The 11,468-nt window shown below is 47.9% G+C and overlaps 1 pseudogene; it reads left to right on the forward strand.

Moving 5' to 3' along the window:
- The first annotated feature begins 8,455 nt into the window (after positions 1-8,455).
- LOC103652444 (patellin-3-like) lies at positions 8,456-10,050 on the forward strand (annotated as a pseudogene).
- The last annotated feature ends 1,418 nt before the right edge of the window (positions 10,051-11,468 follow it).

Consider the following 11,468-nt stretch of genomic DNA (forward strand, 5'->3'; position numbering starts at 1 on the left):
AGTTGGCCGACATAGAGGCATTTCGCGTACGTTTATTTTCATTATCTCTAACGGGAACCGCGTTTGCGTGGTACGCCACTTTGCCTCCTAATTCCATTTCATCATGGGGGGATCTAGAACAAAAATTTCATGATCATTTTTTCTCAGGTGACTATGAGTTGGATTTGGTAGATTTAGTGTCATTGCGACAAGCAAAAGATGAATCGGTTAATGATTACATCCGGAGATTTTGGGATACAAGAAACTGATGCTTCCAAATTTATTTAGCAGAAAAACAGCTATCAGGATTAGCCTTTAATGGTCTACGATATTATTTAAAAGAAAGATTAGAAGGCATCCAATTTTTTACACTAGCACAGTTACACCAGAGAGCTTTGGCTTGTGAAAGCCGAAGCAAAGAAACTGCTAAAACAATTCGTCACAACGTACATATAGTAGAATGCGACCAAAGTAGCTCAGATGACGAATCAGCAGAAGTGTATGCTGCTGAAATGGTTTGGCCAAAGCAGGCCAAAATCTTCAGCTTGTTCCTCCTTACAGCCGGTTCAAAAGAAACGGCAAGAGGAGGTTAAGTTTACGTTTAATGTTGGTAAGTGTGATAAAATATTTGATGAGTTACTCAAAAATGGCAACATTAAAATAAATCACACTGTTCCATCCGCCGACGAGCTAAAACGTCGTGCATACTGCAAGTGGCGTAACTCATTTTCTCATGCCACTAATGATTGTAATGTGTTTCGGCGATAGATTCAATCAGCCATTAACGAGGGACGATTGAAATTTTAGGAAATGCAGGTGGATACAGAGCCCTTTCCGATGAACATGATTGACTTCGAGGGCAAGAAAGTCCTGGTTCGGCCAAACACAGCCGATAAAGGCAAAGGCAAAGAGACAATCATCGGCAATGCTAAAGAGGCCGATGGCGATCGTAAAGTTTCTTGCAGGAAAGTGGTAGCCGAGAAGACTCTCGATGGAGGGGAGACCCTGAAGGTGACCATCACAGCCTCTAGCACTGGGGGCAAGCGCAGACAGGGAGACAGATGCAGGAACCCGTGCTGCGCATCTCGGACGGTCCGGAACATAGGCGCGGACGGTCTGGGACCCCACCGGACGGTCCGGAGAACTCCAGCGGACGGTCCGGCCGTACTCAGGACTCACAACGGCCACGTATTTTCAAACCACGACGACCAGAGATAGGTATGTGGAAAACAAATACATTCAAGGCAGCTGGTCGGTTGGTTAAAACCGGCCCAACTTTTGATCAATTATTGTCTAAATACGTAAAAAAGAAGGTCGGCCCCAGTGACCGGCCAGCAAAGCGACCCCGCTCACCCATTCATGAGCAACGTCAGGTCAGGCCGATTGGACCACCCCACCAATCGGAAGAAATGAAAGGTCATATTGTACAATTGAGACCTAACATACCGACATGGGCACCTCCACCCCCTTATCCGCCTATGCCATATTCATACACATATTTACCTCCACCATATGTCCCAAATCAAATGTGGGGCATGCCACCATATCCATTTGGGATGCCACAGTACCCCGCCTGGGGGGCACCCCAAACATCTGTTTTTGACAGGTTGACGCCACCAGTACAAGACCGATTGAGCACTGCTCAATCCGGTCACCAGGCACAAACCCAACAGGATCGCCGGACTACTCGGCCTCTAAGGCCGACCAATCCAGCAGGGGGGCATGTACCTGCAGCAACCAAAAGGACAACAAAGAAGGACGTCATCAAAATAGGTACTGCAGACGTTGTCATATAGGAAGATAATAAAGGGCCGATGATTTTTGGTGAATCGGCCAACATAACCAAAAAAGAAGATATGGCTACCATCAAAACAGCCGATCCAAAATACTCCATGCCTCGATGGTGCCCAGCGGGATTGACACGGTCCCAAAAGCGGAAATTACAGCGCCTAAGAGCGAAGGAGAGCCAGGAAAAGGAGGCGGAAAAGATATTCAATGACACACATCCACAGTACCTGCCACTGCAAAAGAAATGGAGACCAAAGGCCGTTGAGGAAAATCAAACGGCCACAAAAATAGAAAATGAAACAACACTTGTACAGCACCCTGCAGGTATGGCAGGTAGCCTGGCCAGCAAAACTGGGCAATCTGCACCAGGCGCGGACCGTCCGCCCCCGGAGTCTGGACCGTCCGCACCGCACCAGGAAGCCTCCAACGACACGCCAACATCAATGGAAGAAGACGACCTGCTGGGAGAAGACTTGGTCGACTACGAGGCTTCTCCAGAACGCCCAGGTATGGATGTAAATGTTATTACATTTTCTGCCGATTGTACTATTATCGGCGACGATGAACCTGTTGTTGCCCAGTTCGATTTCGGTCCTAAAGAAGTCGCCTTTACTAAACCAAAGGAATCGGTAAATCATTTAATGCCGCTCTTTGTGCGCGGTCACATTGATGGAATACCGATTGCTAAGATGTTGGTAGATGGAGGGGCGGCTGTAAATCTAATGCCTTATTCATTATACAGAAAATTAGGTAAACAAGATGACGAACTTGTCAAGACCAACATGACCCTCAGCGGTGTTGGGGATAGTTCGATTAAGGCCAGGGGAGTCACGTCCGTTGAATTAACCATCGGGACTAAGACCCTTGCTGTTGCATTCTTCGTCGCTGATATAGAAGGAAATTACAGTTTAATTCTGGGCAGAGATTGGATTCATGCCAATCAATGTATACCTTCTACATTACATCAAATGCTAATACAATGGGTAAGCGATGAGGTAGAACAAGTACATGTTGATGTATCGGCCTGCATCGCTGTGGCCGATGCCCCTATACTCTGGACTTATGAGACTGCTACATGTCTCACGGGAGTAGATTTTTCTGATTATCAGTTCATAAGTATAGATAAGAAAGGTTTCATTCCTGTAATGCTAGAGCCGATGGAGAATCGGCTAAATCCTAAATAGAGTTTAAATGATGAATACACACAAAGTTTATGAGTCTTTGGTCACGGACAGTTCGGATCCCAAAGCCGGATGGCCTGGTCTTTCCCAAAACAGTTCGGACTTTAAGATCGAACATCTACCGCAGCAAAAAGACAGTATTATGGATGATCGGGTCCCCGAGACCGGAAAGTCCGCCATCACACAAAGACCATCTGATTCCTCTGTAGGGGACATGATAGAGGAATTCAGAGATCTTGATAAACTAGGACAGGGATTTACATCGGCCGATCCTTTGGAGGAGATTGACATAGGAGATGGTAACACTCTAAGGCCGACTTTTGTAAACAAGACCCTGGAGACCGATCCTAGAAATGAGATGATCGGTCTATTGAAGGAATATTCAGATTGTTTTGCCTGGGATTACACTGAGATGCCTGGACTAAGCCGAGAGATCGTCGAACATCGGCTGCCTATTAAGTCCGGTTTCAGACCTTTCAAGCAGAAAGCTAGAACCTTTCGTCCAGATCTTCTCCCATGAATCAAGGACGAAATCCACCGGCTGCTAGAAGCTAATTTTATTAGACCTTGCAGATACGCAGAGTGGGTCTCCAATATTGTGCCAGTAGAGAAGAAGGGGTCTGGTAAGCTTAGGGTATGCATTGATTTTCGCAATTTAAATAGAGCAACTCCTAAAGATGAATATCCTATGCCCATAGCCGACACATTAATCAATAATGCATCAGGAAATAAAATTATTAGCTTTCTTGATGGTAATGCCGGATATAACCAGATTTTCATGGCCGAAGAGGATGCGTCTAAAACGGCCTTTATATGTCCAGGCTTCATTGGTTTATTTGAATGGGTTGTCATGACATTCGGTCTTAAGAATGCTGGTGCTACTTATTAGAGGGCTATGAATCTGATCTTCCATGAGTTGTTAGGAAACACTGTGGAAGTCTACATTGATGATATTGTAGTCAAATCGGCTGGGTTTGGTCCTCATATAACTGATTTGCGCAAAGCCTTTGATAAAATGCGTCGGTATGGTTTGAAAATGAACCCACGCAAATGCGCTTTTGGAGTGTCGGCTGGTAAGTTTTTAGGATTTGTCATCCATGAACATGGTATAGAAATAGATCTTGATCGAATCAAGTCTATTCGGAATGTGGGACCTCCGACTTGTAAGGTCGAAGTGCTGAAGTTTCTCGGCAAGGTGAATTATTTACGAAGGTTTATTTCTAACCTAGCCGGGAAGATTGATGCCTTCACCCCTATCCTTCGGCTTAAGAATGATGCCGAATTTGCTTGGGGGGCAGAACAGCAAGAAGCATTTGATCTCATCAAAAAATACTTATCTTTGGCTCCCGTATTAAAAGCGCCTCGAGCAGGAGTACCATTCCTATTATACATTGCAGCTGAAGATAAGGTCATTGGGGCTGTTCTGACACAAGAAACTGAGGGGAAGGAGCATGTGGTGACATATCTAAGCCGAAGGTTGGTGGATGCTGAAACAAGGTACACTTTTATTGAGAAATTATGCTTATGCTTGTTTTATGCATGCACCAAATGTAGATGTTATTTACTGTCTAGTCATTGCACTATTTCTGGTCAAGCCGATGTGATCAAATACATGTTGCATAACCCAATTATGAGTGGTAGAATTGGTAAGTGGGCTTATGCACTCATAGAATATGACTTGGCCTATGAACCATTGAAATCTATGAAAGGCCAAGTCGTAGCGGATTTCATTGTAGAACATCGGATTAATGATATTCATAAACTAGACATGTCATACCTTACTATTACTCCTTGGACTTTATATTTTGATGGATCGGTTTGCAATGAAGGGCAAGGAATTGGCATCGTACTTGTTTCACCAAGTAATGTCTCCTTCGACTTCTCTAGCCGATTGAAAACTTATTGCACTAATAATCAAGCCGAATATGAGGCCCTCTTATTCGGCTTGGAACTTTTAAATTGTATGGGAGTAAAACATGTGAAGGCATTTGGTGATTCTCAGCTGGTTGTCCAACAAGTGTTAGAAGAATATCAATGCTTTGATGGTACTCTGAATAGTTACCTTGAAAAATGTTGGAGCATAATCCATTCTTTTGACGAATTCTGTATTCGGCATATTTCTAGAGTTGAGAATCATAGAGCTAACAATTTGGCACAAGATGCATCAGGGTATCGGATAAAACGAGGGAGATTTCACGACACTGAAAATCTGATAACCGGTGTAGGGCCAATTCCCCAGGTTGCGGACCGTCCGCGTCGAGACGCCGGACCATCCGGGGTTACCAGAAATGTTCTCTTAATTGAATCGGCTGATAATAAAGCCGATGCAAGTGATTGGAGGACGCCTATACTTAATTATTTACGAAATCCCAATATCAAGACAGATAAGAACATTTGGCGTACGTCTTTCAAGTATGTCTTGATGAGTGATGAACTCTACCGCCGAACAGTCAACGATGTCTTGCTTAAGTGCTTGGGCCCAGATGATGCTATATTAGCCATGGCCGAAGTACATGAAGGAATTTGTGGTACCCATCAATCGGCTCCAAAGATGAAGTGGTTGTTGCGAAGGTCTGGTTTTTATTGGCCTAACATGATAGCTGATTGTTTCAAATACTACAAGGGTTGCCAAGTGTGCCAAAAATTCCGCGACCTACAGTTGGTCCCTGCAGCCGAATTACATCCCATTATCAAGCCTTGGCCTTTCAGAGGATGGGGATTAGACTTTATTGGAGAAATCCATCCTTCATCATCAAAGGGGCATCGGTTCGTGTTAGTTGCCACTGACTACTTTACCAAATGGACTGAAGCCGTTGCTCTGAAGAACATGACACACAAAGAGGTAATTGAGTTCATAACTGAGCATATCATTCATAGATTCGGCATTCCCCAGACCTTGACTACAGATCAAGGAACTTCTTTTATGTCAAAGGAGGTACGTGAATTTGCTGAATTATATAGGATTAAGTTGCTTAATTCATCTCCATATTATGCTCAGGCCAATGGACATGCCGAGTCTAGCAATAGGACGTTGATTAATTTGATAAAAAAGAAGATATCTGATAATCCTAAGCATTGGCATAAGATTTTGTCCGAAGCCTTATGGGCTCATAGAATATCTAAACATAGTGCTACTAAAGTATCTCCTTTTGAGCTTGTCTATGGGCAGGAAGCAGTGTTGCCTGTGGAAATAAGTTTGAATGCTATCAGGTTTGCCAGACAAAATGATCTAACCGTCACTGATTATTATGATTCAATGATGGATAATATTGATGAGGTAACCGACAAGAGGGTGATAGCTTTGGGAGCAATAGAGAAGGACAAGATCATGGTAGCCAGGGCCTACAACAAGAAGGTCAAAGCAAAGTCATTTCAAGTAGGGGATCTGGTGTGGAAGACCATCTTGCCTCTAAGGAATAAAGACCGAAAGTTTGGGAAATGGTCGCCAAGCTGGGAGGGTCCTTATAAAGTAAAACAGGTAATGTCTGGTAACACCTACTTGCTACAAACATTACAAGGCAAGGATTTGCCTAAAGCTTTGAATGGGCGTTTCCTCAAGCAGTACCATCCTAGTATGTGGCAAGATGCTTAAGAAAGCCGATGTGATCACATTGGATTAAGGTGCTTTTGGTTTGCCTAGCTCCACCAAAAGGCAGGGGGCATATGTTTGGCACAAAAAGGAGCATGCGGACGGTCCGGCCTTGAGGCCGGATAGTCCGCGGTCCGGACAGTCTGCGCCTGCGAGCCGGACGGTCCGCGCCTGCGGGCCAGACGGTCCGCGCGTGCGCAGAGTAGGATAGGGTTCCGAGTTTTGTGCTATGTTTGTTAGCTAGATCCACGGAATTAGCTCGGAATTCAGTTGTAAAGGGTCCAGCCCCCTCCTCTATAAATACAGAGGTATACGACCGATTTGGAACAATGAATCGAATCAATACAACTTCTATTTCGCATTTATTTCTTGTATAATTAGGAGTAGTTCTAGTCTAGTTCTAGTTTAGCCTCTCGATCCCCAAATTCTGTGCCTCTCCTCAACTCTACGTCGATTAGAGGAGTCTAGGTCGGCCTGCCCGAGCCTAGACAACTCCTAGGATCTCTCCTCCCCGACGGGGTCCCTCCCAGGAGCGAGATCCAGGCGCCGCCGGCGATCTTCCGCCGCCCCTGCGCACGCGCGGACCGTCCGGCCCTAGGACGCGGACCGTCCGGCCGTCAGGCAGGGAACCCGAGCTCCTGCACCAGGTCGCGGACCGTCCGGCCCTATGCCGTGGACCGTTCGCGCCTGACCAGAGAGCACTGCCGCCTCACGCTAGGTCGTGGACCGTCCGGCCCTGTGCCGCGGACCGTCCGCGCCTGACCAGAGAGTACCGCCGCTGGTTCTTTTGAAGTGATTGGCGCCTCCAAAAAGGTGTCAACAAAATGAATAAGAGGCATCGAGAGACAATTTGCCCCTGGCCTTCTTCCACGACGCTGCTGCACCCTGCACCACTGCACTAGTCCTTCCACGACCGCTCGTCGGTATCCATCCATCTTGTTCTTGCTGCTCTTTTTGTTGTTGGTGCATGCAGTTTACCTCGGTGAGGCTCTCGAGTCACGGTCTTGCTTCTTGCTTCGATGTTCCTACAACAGCCACGGTCCTCCAAGGGATGAGCACCATGGGTGGGGGATGAGGCCGCCTGTGCATGGTTGCCGTCTGTTAGGCATTAGCGACGATGGAGGGGCCGACGGCGAGCGGTCATGGAAGAAGAACAGTGCAGCAACGTTGTGGAGAAGACCAGGGGCAAAATTGTCTTTCTATCTCTCATTTTTTATTTTATTAAATGACGAAATCTTTACTACTCTATAAGGCCTTCTTGTAGTCGTCCACACCCGCGCCGCGTTCTGTCTCTGTACAGCTGTCTGCCCGCGTGCCCCCTCTTCTCCGCGATCCTCCCTAGCGCGTAGATCCCGGCTCCGCGACGGACGCTTCCGCCCCACCCTCCTCCCCACGCCATCCGCGGCCCTCCTCCCCACGCCATCTGCGGCGCCATCAAGGGATCTCCTACCACCAGTGCGCAGATCCCGTCTCCGTGATGGACGCCTCCGCCCCACGCCCCCACCCTCCTCCCCATGACATAATAAGTCTCTGTGACGGCCACAGCGCCTTAGTCGGAGAGGCTGTCCGCGCTAGAACCGTGCGAACAGCGCGGGGCAGCGTTGCCCAGCGCGGCGCGGGCGTCGAGGGAGAGGCGATGGCGTCGACCTCCATCCAGCGCGAGCAGGCGAGGGAGCAAGCGTTGCGGTCGGTGGGCGAGAGCGACGTGAAGACGAGCGCGAGGATCTCATCGGGCAGGTCCTGGGTGTAGTCCCGGGTTGGCAGCGCAAACGAGGAGGAACTACCACTGCCGCTGTCCTCCGCAGCGATCTGCATCGGCGCGGTCAGCCGCAGTGGTGGACCCATCGGCGAGAGTGACTTGCTGCGGCACGGCGGAAAGGAGAGGCTGGATTTGGAATGCGAGGAGAGAGAGTGGCCCATGCTATGGAACCCCAGGGCGGGCGGAGGAAGAAGTGGCCATCCTGGACGCGCGCGAGGTAGATGCAAGCGGATTTGCAGATCTGGGCAACTACATTATTCCCCATACTTTTACATATAAGTTCCTCCGCGCGCGCGAGTTCAAGGTGAAGGAGGCCTTGGCGATGCTCAAGTCGGCGGTGTTGTGGCGCAAGCGCTTCGGCATCGACGAGCTCCTGGGCGTCGACCTCGGCCTGCCGGAGCTGGAGAAGGTGGTGTTCTACCGCGGCACCGACCGCGAGGGCCACCCCGTCTACTACAACGTGTACGGCGAGTTCCAGGAAAGGAGCTCTACGAGAAGGCCTTCGGCAATGAGGGGAAGCGGGAGCGCTTCCTCAGGTGGCGCATCCAGCTCCTGGAGCGCAGCATCTGGGAGCAGCTCGACTTCTCGCCCAGCGGCATATGCTCCATGGTGCAGATCACCGACCTCAAGTACTCGCCGCCCATGCTCGGCAAGGACCACGGCGTCACGCACCAGGCTCTCGCGCTGCTCCAGGACAACTACCTCGAGTTCGTGGCCAAGAAGGTATGTATGATTTCTCTCTTCTTTTACACCAGATTGAATTGTTAAAAAAAATCCTAGAATCATAGTCCAAAATTCTACACTTTCAACTAAGAACTCGAGAAGTCTCGCGTATTCAGTTCTGTGCTTGATATTAAAAATGGGATCTCTAAATTCTCTACGTCATCGTCATGCTTGTTTCTGTTAACAGTAAAAGTTACATAGCTAACTCGAAATAGCTGTGCAAGCAAAGCTGGGAGTTTTTACGCCCTTCCTGCTTCATCTTGATGTTCCCCTGCTACACATGCTTCCTTTGTGAGAGCACTGTGGTTTTAGCTCTGCCAGGCGCAGAATGATTTTCTGAACTGGGGAAGATCGATTGATCTGGTCGGACCATTGATCAAACTGTAGGTGTTCATCAATGTGCCGTGGTGGTACCTCGCAACAAACAAGGTGATGAGCCTGTTCCTGACCCAGCGCACCAAGAGCAAGATCATCTTCTACAGCCCCGACAGGTCCGCGGAGACCCTCTTCAGGTCGGCACAAGGGATTCATAGCACCAAATCAATCAGCACGCTGTTGCTACCATACACATTCAGGTCTCACATACATCCATCCTCACACGTTTGATAACAGATACGTCGCGCCAGAGCAAGTCCCCGTCCGGTTCGGCGGCCTGTACAAAGAGGACGACACCGAGTTCTCTGCCTCTAACGCCGTCACCGAGCTCACCGTGAAACCATCCTCCAAAGAAACCGTCGAGGTCCCCGCCACCGAGGGCTCCACGGTGGTGTGGCCATGTGGGAGCTCCGCGTGCTAGGATGGGAGGTGAGCTACAGCGCGGAGTTCGCCGCGGACGGAGAGGGCAGAAACACCGTCATCGTGCTGAAGATGAGGAAGGTGCCGGCGCATGAGGAGCCGATCATGAAGGGCAGCTTCAAGGCCGCCGGCCCGGCAAGGTGGTGCTGGCTATGGACACCCGGGCGTCGAAGAAGAAGAAGTTGCTGCTGTACCGGTTCAGGGTGAAGAGCACCGCGGCGGAACCCGCTGCCTGAGGCTGAGGTGTGTGGTTCTCAGGCCACAGCGAGCCGGCTGATTATATAATCTGAACGGCAGCCTTGTCGTCCATACCGCCATCATTTGAACATGCTGCATGATAGAGTTCCTGCTTGCTTTTTTGTCGGTTCTTTGATTATTTGTTGGCTTTGTTGTTCTTTTTTGGGGGTCGCATTTTTACGCATTTGTTACATGGAAACCATATGTGAGCTAGCGATGGCTTCTATGAGATAGCCAGGGTCACTGGGGATGAAGGTCCTGAACAATATAGTTACTGCTCTGTACATGTGCCAGTATATTTCATCCATAGATTCTCCCTTGCATCAACATGTTGATTTTAGAAAGTTGTGTCTGCCGCTGCCGACGCCGTGTGCCTAATCCAATGTTCTTCTGCTGATTCCGTTTTGTCGTTTGCCCTGGGGCTTTTGCGTTGGATTTGGCATAGATGAGGACGAGCCATGGACGTCAGGATCTTCACTCCTCTCCATGCTTGTCTAGGGGTATTGTTGTCTCGGTCCTAAAACAGACGACATTTTTTTGTTTAACTATATATTGTCTGCATTTTTTAAATAAAACGAATAGTTAGGTAAGATGTCTAAAAAGCCAAAAAACACCATGCACAACAAAGCATGCAAGCTGTAGATATAGATAGACGGGCAGCTGCGGAATTGTAGTCAAAGCATGCAAGAGATTTTGGTCAGAGAAAAAACTTGTGTTCTCTTTTAGTTATTCTTTCTCCAGTTTCACATAAACTTGAGTCAATACTTTATTACCACCATTGTTATATTTTTGGGGGGAAACGAGAGAGATAAGCAATGTCTAAATATACTTGCTTACAAAGTGCGCAGATGTTTAGTACAAACATTAAAATTACAAGACTATTTTCCCCAGTAGATGATACGGGCTGATTCATCACTAGATGACATGGTGATGAACTGATGATCCTCCCTGTCCCTATCCTTAGTGAAGGGAATAGAAGAAGTGAGGGATGTAAGTGAAAGTCGCCTAGAGGGTGGGTGGATAGGCGAAACCTGAAAATTATAACTTTACACCCCAACTAGATCCCTTGATTAGTGGTTAGAACAAGATACACAATTAACGGAGTATAAAAACCAAGTCCTTTGCTTGTAAAGAGTATTGCTTTCAAATAATGCGGAATTGGTAAATCAATACAACTAATAGGTCTATGAGAATAAAGCAAGAGGGCTTAGATAAGAAGAGCAATAACACAAGTTTTTTCTTGCCAGGTGTTGCTTCACTAAATGAGAATTTAATTTGAAACAACACCAAATAATGTTAGCAAAGAATAGTGCAAGAAAACTTAGTATGAGGGAAAGCAAACAAATCACAAGAAATGAACACAAGAGGCACGGGTGATTTGTTTTACCGAGGTACGGCCCTCGAAGGCCTAGTCCCC

Source organism: Zea mays, chromosome 3 (assembly GCF_902167145.1).
Source record: "Zea mays cultivar B73 chromosome 3, Zm-B73-REFERENCE-NAM-5.0, whole genome shotgun sequence".
Taxonomy (NCBI): Eukaryota; Viridiplantae; Streptophyta; class Magnoliopsida; order Poales; family Poaceae; genus Zea; species Zea mays.